Raw genomic sequence first — 13,126 nt, 5'->3', positions numbered from 1 at the left:
TTTTACTGGGTGCTCAAGGGAGATGTTATGTTCACGCTTGGTACATCCAGATTCAGAATTTAAAAAATGGTTTATGGATTTAATTTACTGTAAATCTTGGGCACCGTGTGATTGGCTGTAGTAGGGCAGTTTGGAGGCCTGACTTCTTCCTGTTGTTTATGCTGCAGTTTGTTTCTGATCCGGTCGCTTTCACACAGTTTTTGGGTGATATGGTAAGGTTGTTGCCCTTCCTGTTGCTGTAGTCGTCTCTCAGTGTTTCATCCTTTTATGTCCCCCTGAAATCAGTCAGGTGTCCATGTTTGTTACTTCCTGTTTTATTTTGATAGTCCCTCATCTTTTGTGTGTCAGGTTTAGTTTTGCTTCTTCTGTCTCGTTAGTTAGATTCCCAGGTGTGTCCACTCTGCCGTATCTCCCTCATGGATCTACCGCATGGTGAGGTCTCTGTCAGTCTAGTCTACCTGCAGATTGTTCCTGCACAACTTCCTTTTTTTTTTTTTTTTGCCTTTTACCGTTTTGTCCCTGCTGATAAAGCTAAAGTTTTGAATTCCATCTGCCAAATCCTGCATTTCATGACAAATGCTCCGCAGGTGCTGTGTCATAGTGATCTCTGAGGTTTTGTCACATGATGAACCTGATGTACAACACCAACTCTGAAAAAAAGTTGCAATGCTGTATAACATGTAAATAAAATAAAATGCAAAAATGTTTAATTCACAATAGAAAACAAACTCAGTTTAAGCTGAGGAAATGTATGAACTTGAATGGCAGCAATACATTTCAAAGCAGTTGTGTTAGCGCCATGCGTCCCACTGTGTAGCATCCCTCTTTGTTTACAGCAGTCTATAAAAGTCTGGGAACTGAAGGCACCAGCTGCTGGACTATTTGAATTCTATTGTGAATAAAATATGGGTTTATGAGATTTGCACATAAATGTACTCTGTTTTTATTTATATGTTTCACAATGTTTCATAATTTTGTTTTTTTGGATTGGGTTTGTTGTTTTTGTATTAATAAAAATATTGTAAATTAACCATCAGAAAAGCAAAGCAAGTTTCACAGACTAACAAATAATTTTAGTGTGTGATTGGTTAACAGGGGCCAGTAACTAAAGGGTGCTTTTCTTTGATAACTTGATACAACAGCAGACATACTTTTTAATTATGCAGTTACAGGCATCTATTCTATAGAACAGTATGAAAGAGTCAATCTTAATGAGCAGGGTCTTTCAGTTGGAGTGTTTTTGTACTTTTATTCCATCCTAAATATGCATCGGTCTGATCTGCCAGAAGCTTTTTCTCATCAATTAAAAACAGTTTCTTTAAATGTTGTGGCGCATTTGGCCACCATCTGAAGTGGACTTGTTAGAATTTTATAATGACATGAAATGGAAAAAGTTTCAAAGCCCTGCGGACCTTTCTAGATCTCTTTTCTTTGTTCATTCCATCAAGAGAGATCGTGTCATTGTGAAACGTCTTTGTGCATCTATGCAGACGCATATTTGAATCTTCTCACTAAGCTGACCCGCCCAATTTCCACATCTCTCTCAGCTCTCATCAACACTAATGGCTGAGCCAGGAGAACCATACAGAACACACCATATGTTGCTCCCTGTAATCGGCTCATTAGGAGCCAGCCTGCTTACACTCAGCCTGAATGGAAATGTGAAACGTAGACAGCCAGATGCAGCCTGTACGCTTTTGCATGTGCAAACAAACATGTGCAAACATAAACACAGTCACACATGCAGAAACACAAGCTGCACGCGTGTGCACGTAGATACTTGTAAGTACAGTGATGCGAGCACTAAGCATGAATCACGTCTCAGTGTCCATCTGACTCTTTTCTTTTTTAGAAAAAACAAACTAAAAGAAGCACAAACATATCAAAAAAGTTTCATTTTTCAAAAGCTCATTTTTAATTAATTAATTTAGCGTAAATAATACAAATAATAAAAGTTAATCACTGAGGTTAATTAGTATCAACACTTAGTAATAAAACAGCAAACATGTCAGACGCACTGATCACAATGTGGCAAAAAGCTTAGAAATTCAAGAGTTACATTTGTCCTATCACAGTGTTTGTTAATTTACACATTTAAAATATTATCTTTGTAGTACCCTTCAGATAAATATAGGGTTTAAATGATTCTAATGATATTGAATTAGTCAGGGCTCTGTGTGTGCGGGCAGGTGGAGATGTGGATCCAAATGCAGGACTCTGAGATGGAAATGTAACTGAAAACCTCAGCTTTATTGCTGGCACAAAAACAGAAACCAAACCATGAAAACAAACAGAAGCAACCAAAAAACAAGGAGCACAAAGTTCAAGAACCCAGGAAAACAGATTAAAAACCAAACTAGATCAACAGGAGTCCATGAAAAGTTCAGGGGGTCGACCCGGAGGTCAACAACACAAGGGCCAAAACAGTTCAGGGGGCGGCCGTGCGGATAGCAACGGTGGCGGTGACACAGGCAAAACAAATCAGGAGGCCGGCCACGCGGAAGGCGGCAGCGGCAACAGAGCAGGTCCGGAGGCTGACCCCGAAGCCAGCGGCGGCGACGAACTTTCTCAGGAGACCAGCCTCGACGGCCAACTAGAGGCCTGGAAAGCAGCCGGCAGAGGCGAGGTGGAACAGGATCTGATGACAATGTAGCGGCGGTGGGACCAGACAGCGGCGGGACCAGACGCTGCAGGCGACGATGTGGAAGTCGCAGGCGATGATGCTGCGGTCTCAGAATGAACTGGCTGGGAAACCGCACAACACGTGAGTGAAGCAACATTTTTATTCAAAACATAAAATAGGCTAGCATTTTTTGAAAAGGGGATTATATAATTATTTTAATTAAAGCATTCAGTAACGGCAATGAACAGATCGATATCAGCCAGAAGTGTTAAACTACCTGTGATTTTAATTTCTGTCAAGGTAAATTTATTTTTAGTTTAGGAACTTTTAGAAACCAGAAAAAAAAGAGTAAAAATTATAAGATCAGTTTGCAACACACACACACACACACACACACACACACACACACACACACACACACACACACACACACACACACACACACACACAGCCAAAATAACTTCTTTCTCCTGTTTCTTTCCGTCTGACCTAATGAAATGTTCAATCACGAGCAGTTTTCTTCTCCTGTCATGCTTGGTGCCATATTCACAGCATGCCCCTGCCACACAATTTTATGAGAGCCGTCTGCACAAAACAAATCCAGCTTCTGGCTTTCAGTGTAGTGTATTGCATAATCTCTGAGGCAGAAGGCTGCCAGCATTATAGCAACCATGTTAACCTTAACAGAGACTAACTCTTAGATTATCCAACCTGAGATTAGCTAAAATGTCTCTTACACTTACATGTGTAAATTCTTAGAGGAGCTCCCTCTCCATTATGACTGAGCTTTAGTCAAGTCACTCCAGGAGATGAAGCAAAGTGCTTTATAGTTAGAGCACAGCTTAAAATCACAAGTCTCCAAAACAAAAGAAACACAAGCCAAATAATTACAATGATAATACTCAGGATGTGGAGCAGGTCATCTACTACTAATCGGAAGGTTAGTGGTTCGATCCCTGGCTGCTCCAGTCTGCATGCCAAACATCCTTGTGTAAGATACTAAGCCCATGTTGCTCTCTGATGCATCAGCCGGAGTATGAATGTGATGCGAGTGAATGTTAGATAGAAAGCACTTGGACAGAAAAAGCTGAGAAATGTGCTTGTGTGAATGAGGCATGTTGTATCTAGCCCTGCGAGTGCTCAGGTAGACTAAAGAAAGGCTACATAAGAGTCAGTCCATTTACTGTGAGGAAGAGCAGACAAAGCCTGAGACAGGAGGACAAAAAGAAGTTGTTACCTGCAGGCAAACTATGGAGTTATGAGATCTGTGACATATCGTGAAGTTGATCCACGGAGGGCTTTAAAAACACATGATACAGTTTGGTATTTCACAGGTCGTCAGCACAGCTCAGTTAAGGCAGGAGCGATGGGCTGTCTTTTCCTTTGTACGCGAGGTGTAGGATCTGCATTTTAAGCCATCTGCAAATCAGAGACAGTGGAGTTGAACAGCCTGAACATGCAGGGAGCCAAAAGCTGATAAAAAGCAGGGAAACTGTTTTCAAGTTGACAAAACCATCGTTAATGTAACAATGCTAAATCCCGCCCTTTAAAGGATTACTGATTTGATAGTTAATGGGGCGATCGTGGCTCAAGAGTTGGGAGTTCGCCTTGTAATCGGAAGGTTGCCGGTTCGAGCCCCGGCTCGTTCAGTCTCGGTCGTTGTGTCCTTGGGCAAGACACTTCACCCACCGCCTACTGGTGTTGGCCAGAAGGGCTGATGGCGCGATATGGCAGCCTGGCTTCTGTCAGTCTGCCCCAGGGCAGCCGTGGCTACAACTGTAGCCTCCACCAGTGTGTGAATGTGAGAGTGGATGACTGGGTGTGTAAAGCGCTTTGGGGTCCCTAGGGGGGACTAGTAAAAGCGCTATACAAATACAGACCATTTACCATCAAGATTTTTAACTACAATTTAAACATATGTGGATAAAGACCAAGTGTCTTGTTACAATCTTAATGGAGCCAAACGAAATAACTTCTGCTTTGTCATCATTTAGTTGAAGGAAGTGACTGGGGACTTTGTTTCACAATGAAGTCTTGTAAGGCTTTTGGTGCATTGAGCACATACTCAGATACAGAGGATCAAATGCGATGTATAACTTGATTACTCTGAGATGATAGAAAGACAGACAATAGCTCGATCCTCTGTCTGTATTTCCCCAGCGTCCTACAAATTATCACCATTTGTTCTCTCCAGAATACAACTGTAAAGTCTCTGCTGCCTTTAACTTTAAATGCAAGAATATACATCCCTGGTTTACCACTTAGTTGGTTAGCATATGGGTGGCTTGACAACATCAATGCATCATTTGAAAGGATGAGCTGGTCTGGTGGAAGCATCTTGCATAAGAAAAAAGCTCAGAGGCGCAGACAAGTGTTTAAAATGCCTGGGCAGTAACACAAGCATCTGAAAAGCAATTGATTGGGCACCCACTGCTGTCTGAATTGCAATTTCATCCATTTACCCCTGTTTCAGCCGAAGGCACAATGATGAAGAGTGGGAACAGTTACAGAGTGGTAAGCTCCCGAACGCATTACCTGGCCTCACCTCTCTCATTTTAAACAGTTCCATTTACATCTGTCTTCAACTCTGAACTTAGAAATTCCATCAGATTTCCTCCATTATTTAAGAAATAATGAATTAAAAACCACCCGAACAGTTTGCTAGGATCTTTAAAGAAGATATATTTAATACTTTTATAGTAACGATCTATCACTGACAGTGCAAAAACAAGGTATCACTTGCATGAATCTGCAAAGATGTATCACCAAAATCTCAGACTCCCCTCTGGCTAGAGATTATTGGCTCGCCGTTTAGGTGTCTGGTCTGTAACTTCACTCTTTTGGTTTACTGCCATTCACTCTAATAGCATTGTTTTTGACTGCTGCAGGCAACAGAAAACTTCCATGAACCCTCATTACTGTACCTGCTCAGCATGAAACAGCAGACAGACACGGTCAGAAACTAGCTGGTGAATGTGGTGAAGCATTGAGCAGCTAAAGAGCCAAACACTTCCCTCGGGAGATGGTAGGAACCAAAAAAAGATCTTCTTCAAAACACATCAGTCACAGCATCCTATTCACTCACAAACTTAAAATAATGAAAGGACGGGAGCAGTGTAGTAATGGACCAAAAAGAACAATGAAGCGTCATGATTCAAAAGTACATGATTTATGTCCCCACTTAATTGTGCCTGCAACATGTTATGAGAAAAATGGTTGCGCTCTATTGTCCCAATTTCTCAGGTGTCTCTTCTGGAAAATGCACCGTTGGTCGGCACTGTGATGGACTGCCGACTTGTCCGGGGTGTAACCTGCCCCTTGTCAGTTGGGATGAGCTCACCTCTGGTTTGCATTAGTGGAAGAAAAATGGATAAATACTCAAAATTACTTTTTATCTATATGTTTATGTAGCTGTTAAAAGAATAGAGTAGCCATAGACATATTCACACCACGTCCTGCTCTGCTATTAAATGGTTTAATTTGAATATTCTTCTCACCTGTTTCAAGGCACACGGTGTGCTGTGCAGATTCTAAAGCCCCTCGTGCCTTGCATTGTGGCCTACATTAATGAAACTGACTGAACTTGGTGAGTCCTAATCATTTCTTTTACAGTGAATTCCTTTTAGAGCAAAAATGGTTCTAAAAAAAATCAATAGGAAGCCCAGCATTTGGACTTGCTCACCTACACTCAAAGCTACAGCTCCAAAAAAGATTCCTGACCCTCACACAGACTCAGCAGAATACACAGGTGCTCTGTAAAAAGGAAAAGGTTATGTGCGTGTCGGTAACAGCTTTAAACATCGTTCGCAGCCCCCGCAGATTTGGGATTGGTTGATTTTGAAGATTCACTACTGACAAACTTGATTCTTCAGATCTGAGAACAGGCTTACAAAGAGCTTTTTTCTGAGCGTAAGGGCTCCATGCTGGTTCAGACGCCACTGAGCACACTCACCCATCTCACTAACAGTGATGCACTCTGTCATATATATATAGTTATAGTTTAAAATTTGACTCATTCTATTGAACTAGTGAAGCCACTGCAGTAGGCTTGTAGAAACCTCAGATGCAGCACAGAAATGTGTTGTAAGTTTTATAACATCACAGTCTCACCCCGATGTTCTTAACCTGTTCTGCCAGTTTAGTTCAAGTAAACTTACCCACCCACTCATCCATCTCTGAGCCCCTCCTGGATGGCCGAACTCCTCACCTCATCTCTAAGGGAGAGGCCAGCCACCCTTTGGAAAATCAACCTTGTGATGACCCGATGATCTGATGAGGGTGTGTCGCCTTTTGCTTCAGGACAGCTGGGACAGGTTCCAGCCCATCCACTGCATAAACAGTTAAGAAAATGGATGGATGCGGGGATGAAACTCTTCAATTTAGTGGAGTTCTCTTTACAGTGTTTCTCTCCTTTTTACTAACTGGATTATTTCTGAGTATTTTACACCTTTTTGTGTCATGATTCGGCTGTGTGGCAGGCAGGAAACGGACCCAAACGCAAACTCACGGGGGATAAACTCAAAAAGCACAGCTTTATTGCTGGAAAAACAGATAACAAGTTATAAAAAACTAAACGTACCGCTCACCAGAAACCACAGGGAGACTCACACACAGGATGAGGGAGACGTGGACCTAAATGCACAGAGGGTTAACGAGGGAAGTGGGAGCACACAGGGAACACAGCTGACACAGATACTCGTAACGAGACAGGCAGGAGTAACACACAGTGTTGGGAAGGTTACTTTTAACTCATTCACTGCCATTGACGTCTATAGACGTCAATTACGTTTTTCAATGGGAGGGGCTAGAATACAACCTCGGGCAACTTGAAAAACTGAAGCCCACCAGCAGTAAAAGTAGACCTGCAAGGAGGTGCGGGGTTTGCGCACGTAAGGGATTGCGCAGTGAGACAAAAATGTGGTGCAAGTCTCGTTGTGTGCCCTTGCATCCCGGAAAGTGTTATAATGATTACCACACAAAAGTGAATTATTCATTGTGAATAAATGTTTCACTATGTACATTTTATTTTTTCATATATTTGTAAATAAATTGTTTTGATAAAACAAAACCTTTCTCAGTGTTATTTCTGTTTTATAGAAGTGAAAAACTATTTTATATGTTAGAGGTGTCACAAAGCAAGAAATATTAGTGTCAAAGGCACTTTTCTGCTTGAAATGTATTTTTCACGAAAAGCTCGTTTTCTCCCTTTTTTTGGTCAAAACAGGCATTTTTGGTGGAACCCACCTCTCTTCTACAGCTGATTACTAAAGAATGGAAAATGGTAGAAACAAGCTTTTTTTTTGGATGAAAGAAGAGAGTCTGTTCTTCATTTTGGTAGGTTCAGCGTTTATATGATCATAACACACAGTTTTCTGTGGCTCTTCAACAATGAGTAAAAATGCTCAAAAACCCTGGCAGTGGGGAGTTACCTGATTTGAAAATGGCTGGCAGTGAATGAGTTAAAATGTATTCCATTACAGAATACATGCCCCAAAATGTATTCTGTAACGTATTCCGTTACGTTACTCAATGACAGTAACGTATTCTGAATACTTTGGATTACTTAATATATTATCATGCTTTTTACAACTACGTGAATGTACTATTGCTGTGTGATTTATTACTATTACTGAAGGTCCGCGACTCTGAACTGTAGTAAAGGGACCTCTGACTAATACGGCGGGGTCCCTGTCGGCTCGTAGCCGAAAAATAGCTTTACTTTGTTGTCTGGGTCAACTTTTCTTGCGAGAGACAGAGAGAGGCGTTGAAAGGCTGCTCTAACAGAACTTGTTGTTTTCGGAGGAAAACACGAACACAGTGTACAGTCGAGTCTTAATAGCTTACTTACAACTGGGCTCGTCAGGCTCTCTTCTTGGCTGCAGTGGTTATTATTATATTTACATGCTTCCAGCTCCCGTTTTTGCTCGATGACAGCTCGTACTTTTCCACTCCCCTTTTTCTCCCTCCTCGCGCTCACAGACCCATAACGAGTATGGCAGTCCATTCTCCCTGCAGCACGGACTACACTGCCCATGATGCTACATTCTTTAGAGCTATGCTTGTAGCATTCTGCCTGTTAGCTTAGCACAACAACAACAACAACGAAAAGGCGCTCTCTCACCCAGGAAACACACAGTCGCAGAGAGCGTCGCCCTGTAACCATGGCAACCGTAACGCTGCCGCCTGGAACAACAGAACGTAGCTGTCAAACAAAACCCAAACAGTCCTGACCCGCGACAAAATGAAACAGGAAAGTACCGCAGTGTAATCCATTTATTTCAACAAAGTAACTGTATTCTGAATACCACCTTTTTAAACGGTAACTGTAACGGAATACAGTTACTCAATTTTGTATTTTAAATAAGTAACGGCGGTACATGTATTCAGTTACTCCGCCACACTGGTAACACAACATGACGCATACTGACGGCAGACTGTCAAAGTAAAACAGGAAGTACACAGAGCTTCAGACAGGAGGAGAGAGAGAGAGCACAAACGTAACGGGCTGGGGAAAACATTGAACAAAACACAAGGAGGGGAGACGGGGGCTCACAGATGCACAGAGGGGCACACAGGGGGTAAAGGTCACAAGGGCAAATCAAATAAGGAACAACTTAACAGAGCAACCCAGGAACCGCGGCCTAAATACAGAACAAAATACAAAAATACATGAAAACTAAGACTGCTCGGCCAACATGGCCCAGGATCACGACATTTTTGGGTGTCATTTCACATTAGAGATACAGTAGAAATTAATCTCTGCGTTCCGTTTAGTTGTTTTGCTCCTCAGGATGGAATTTTTGTGTCTCGGAATAAGATCTAAATTTCCTTCCTGTAGTCCGTTTGCACCTTTTTTTTTTTACATTTCTGTGCTCCATGTCCTTCGTCTTGCTGTTGCTCCTTTGGTTTGTTTGTGTGTGACTTGCATTTCTCTTTAGGTAGATGTTCAGTTTAGTGTTTACGATGGGTTCAGCCAGGTCTGCATGTAGAGGATGGATGTAGCCACCGTGATGCCACCCATTGATTAGTGATGTCCTTTTGTGAAACTTCAAGCCCGACTTGACGAGCGAGGCAGGATGTGACAGACTGAAATCAAAGGATGCCACACGAGTTCTTGTTAATTTGTTTCACTTCTTTTCTTTCTTTTCCCAGTTCATTTTGTGATATGTTTACGTTTCTGTTACTTATTTTGCCCCAGTTTGTATTTAATCTTATTTGATCTTTTCTTCCATTTGGAGCCACTTTTGTGCAGCTATTATACAAATCTCTGCTTTCTGTGCTTCTTCTCTCTCTTCCTGTTAGTTTTGAGTTTTGCGTCAGTTTGTGTTCATTTTCCTTTTACTTTGTGCTCTTCTTGTTGGAGCCGAGGGAAACAGTTTGGTGGCCAATGCTGTAGTTTTGACACTGCAAGTGAGCCGTCTGGCATCACACATTGTTATTTGATCAATTTTAAATATAAAAATATTGATTAGATCAGCTTCACAGCCACAGAGTAATCAATAAGGAAAATATATAAGAAATGATTTTGTCATTTGGCCTTGACTGAGGCGCTGGCCTTAAAACAGGAATCGATAGTTTTTTCCCTGAAGCTGCTCCTAGAAGGTGAGGCGGGGTCAGTGTCCCGTTGGGATTTACATGGCAACCTAACTTTGTTTGGAAAGTCAGGCTTTAAGCTGCGACTTTCATTGTACAACAACTATTTTTTCCATCTTATCCCTATAATGTCATGTCTGTGTTCGTCCAGGTCTGAACCCTTCTCCACTATCATTTCACATGCACAGCTTGATATAGCCCGTGCAGCTTTGCCCAGCTTTGCTCAGAGCTTTGCACACGCCGTTGCCAGACTTGCAGCAGATTGCATCAATGCCACTATATCTACTTTTGCCAAAATTATTGTTCTGTTTGTCAGTTTTTATTTTCCTCTGCCCACCATCCAAAGCACATTGATATTGACAAATTTTGTCTAGTAATCCAGCTCCCTGGAGTTAGGTGCACAATGCAACCGAAATGAGGGCCCACCCATCCTCGCCGCCTTGGCCGATTTGCTTCAGTAATTTAATCATACGAGTGTTTGGTAATGGGATTGGAAAACATAAGCGGCGACCGCTCTAATATGAGCCCAGGTGAGATTAGGCCACAAGATTTGTTGCCACGATACTTTTGGCTGTGCGGGGAGAACTGCTGAGCTGATGCAGTCAACGAGGATCAGAAAACGTGGGATACACAGTGAGAACGTTAGAAGAAAAAGCAGTTGCACATAAGGACACAAGGCCGACTGCTAGTTTGTGAGTGAGCATGCAAGTGTGGGTGGAAAGTAGAATATGAAATCCCTGTATCGACACGAACCAGTTGACAGTTTGCCGGTTGCAATAGGTGTCGGAGTGGAGCCTTATTCTGGCTACCTCTTGAAAAATAATAAAGAGAAAGATAGCAGAAATTGAACACGATGCCCTATCATCCCCTTATTCTGCCAAACACACACACACACACACACACACACACACACACACACACACACACACACACACACACACACACACACACACACACACACACACACTGTGCTGTCCTTCATCATGTTTCTCTTTATTGAGCCTGGATGCAAAGGACACAAACTCCATCTCACTCGATCCTCTCTCAGCACGCTGGATTACACTTGGTATGAATGGTCGAGGATGCCTTTGTGCAGTTTTATTACGACCAAAGTAGGAAATCAACACAACAAACTGCAGTTTAAGTGATGTAACTGATTCAGTACTGCACTATACTGCTGTGCTGTGCAGTTTATGACTGGTTTTGAATAGTTACTTATTTTTAGCCCAGCACTGACTTAACTGACTGGCTCGTCTGAGATGACACCATCAGTCAGAGCTGCTGAGCAGACATTCCTATTGCCACCAAATCCCATTAAGTTAAACAGCCCGAGCTACTCTCCAGATTCTCAACGCAGTGCTGTTTATTGCTGCAGCTCTGTGGAAGAAATATGATGCATGCGTGCTGCTGGGGTAAAGTTTTCTCCCACAGTACAGAGTAAAGATTTGAAATTGAATTCCTGCTAGGTGTGCTTTCCAATTTATAATAGATGGATACGTTATTCATACCTTTGGGGTAATTCGGGGGTCCGGCAGCGCACAGGTACCCAATGAATACAATTAGCAATGGAAAGGATGCCAGAATTACACCTGCGTGGAAAAGATGTGCAAAGAAGATGGGAAAAACATAGATAAAGCCAGAAGCAAGAGAGAAAAATAAGCTACCATAAAATGGGGAAATAAATTTAGAAATGTTAAATCGTATAAGAAATACGCAGCAGCGCAATATAGTTATCATCAGTCCTCCTTAGTACCCCAATCCTAACCTCTAACTAGAAGCTTGTGAGGTTTGATGGCGGAGGCTGTTTCATGGTTAAGAGTTGCATTTCAGCCTGTGAACACAGGAAAGTACCTTCATCTTTTAATTGACCATCTAATGCCGTTTGTAAAGCATCGCAGCGGTTTCATCTTTCAGCATAACAATGATCCCAATGATACTGCCAGCGTGGTGAAAGGATATTTGGGTAAAAATGCACACAGTGGAACAGCATCAGTAATGGATTGGCCTCCACAGAGCTCGGACTTCAATATTATTGGAGCAGAGTGATCATGCAGACAGAGAAGGAAAGAGAAGGCAGCAAATATCAAAAGAAAAGCTTTGAATGTCCTTCAGGAAGCCTGGAGATCACATGACAAGAAAGCTGCCTAAGAGAGTGAAAATGGACTAAGAATAAAATCGGTCGTACCAAATGTTGTTCAAGATTTTCAGAATTCCACAAATATTCAAATCTCCACCAACTACTCTTTGACAAACTCCCTGTTTTTTTGTTATTTTGTGGGAATCATAAAACAGCTTTGTCGGTTTAATGTAGACAAAGTACTTGAGTGCAAGCAAATGCAACTTCAGTGTAAATGCACTGGAACAGACATTCATGTGAGACTCAAATTTGCGAGAGTTTATAACAAGAGCTGGACTTTTACATATTTTAATGAAGTCAGCCGTGTCTTCAGTTTGTGGATTAGATTACTGTGCATAAGGATCACAATTTAAATCACCATCACCAGACTAAGCACACAGAGAAATACAAGAACTTGACTGATGCAGGGTAGGAATGGACATCGGAAGCATTGCTAGTGAAACTGCAAAAATAACGAGTTTTCACCAAGCTTTCCACATCCAGGGATGGAGCAGTCAGCAACAGCTTTGTAATTTCCCACAAAATAGCGATCACAGTAAGCCATTCTCTGATGGGGAGTTATTAAAGAGTATTTGATGGACTCTGGATTTGAGAATGTACCCCTCTCCAGGTGAACCGTAACAAGGCGGACTGAGGACGCTGTAAGAAAATCAGGAGTTTCAGCTGAAAAACAAAGGAGATGATTCTGACCTCTTCCCCTTGGCTCTGGACATTTGATGTTTCTCATCTTTGTACCTGGCATAACGGAAGAGCGTGAGATTACAAATGTGCTG

The 13,126-nt window shown here is 42.0% G+C and overlaps 1 long non-coding RNA gene across 3 annotated transcripts; it reads right to left on the bottom strand.

Moving 5' to 3' along the window:
• Positions 1–1,912: 1,912 nt before the first annotated feature.
• Positions 1,913–8,545, bottom strand: LOC105940859 (uncharacterized). Of its 3 annotated transcripts, XR_013099054.1 has the most exons (4): positions 7,203–8,545; positions 6,781–6,951; positions 3,861–4,042; positions 1,913–2,745 (listed from the first exon to the last, which is right to left on the bottom strand). It is a non-coding gene; the product is annotated as an uncharacterized LOC105940859 (long non-coding RNA). The 3 variants fall into 3 exon arrangements; XR_001167509.3 differs by lacking the exon at positions 7,203–8,545 and having other exon boundaries at positions 6,785–7,174; XR_013099053.1 differs by lacking the exon at positions 7,203–8,545 and having other exon boundaries at positions 6,781–7,171.
• Between the last annotated feature and the right edge of the window lie 4,581 nt (positions 8,546–13,126).

This window comes from Maylandia zebra, linkage group LG6, assembly GCF_041146795.1.
Source record: "Maylandia zebra isolate NMK-2024a linkage group LG6, Mzebra_GT3a, whole genome shotgun sequence".
NCBI classification, from domain to species: Eukaryota; Metazoa; Chordata; class Actinopteri; order Cichliformes; family Cichlidae; genus Maylandia; species Maylandia zebra.
This window is presented reverse-complemented; position numbering and strand designations above follow the sequence as displayed.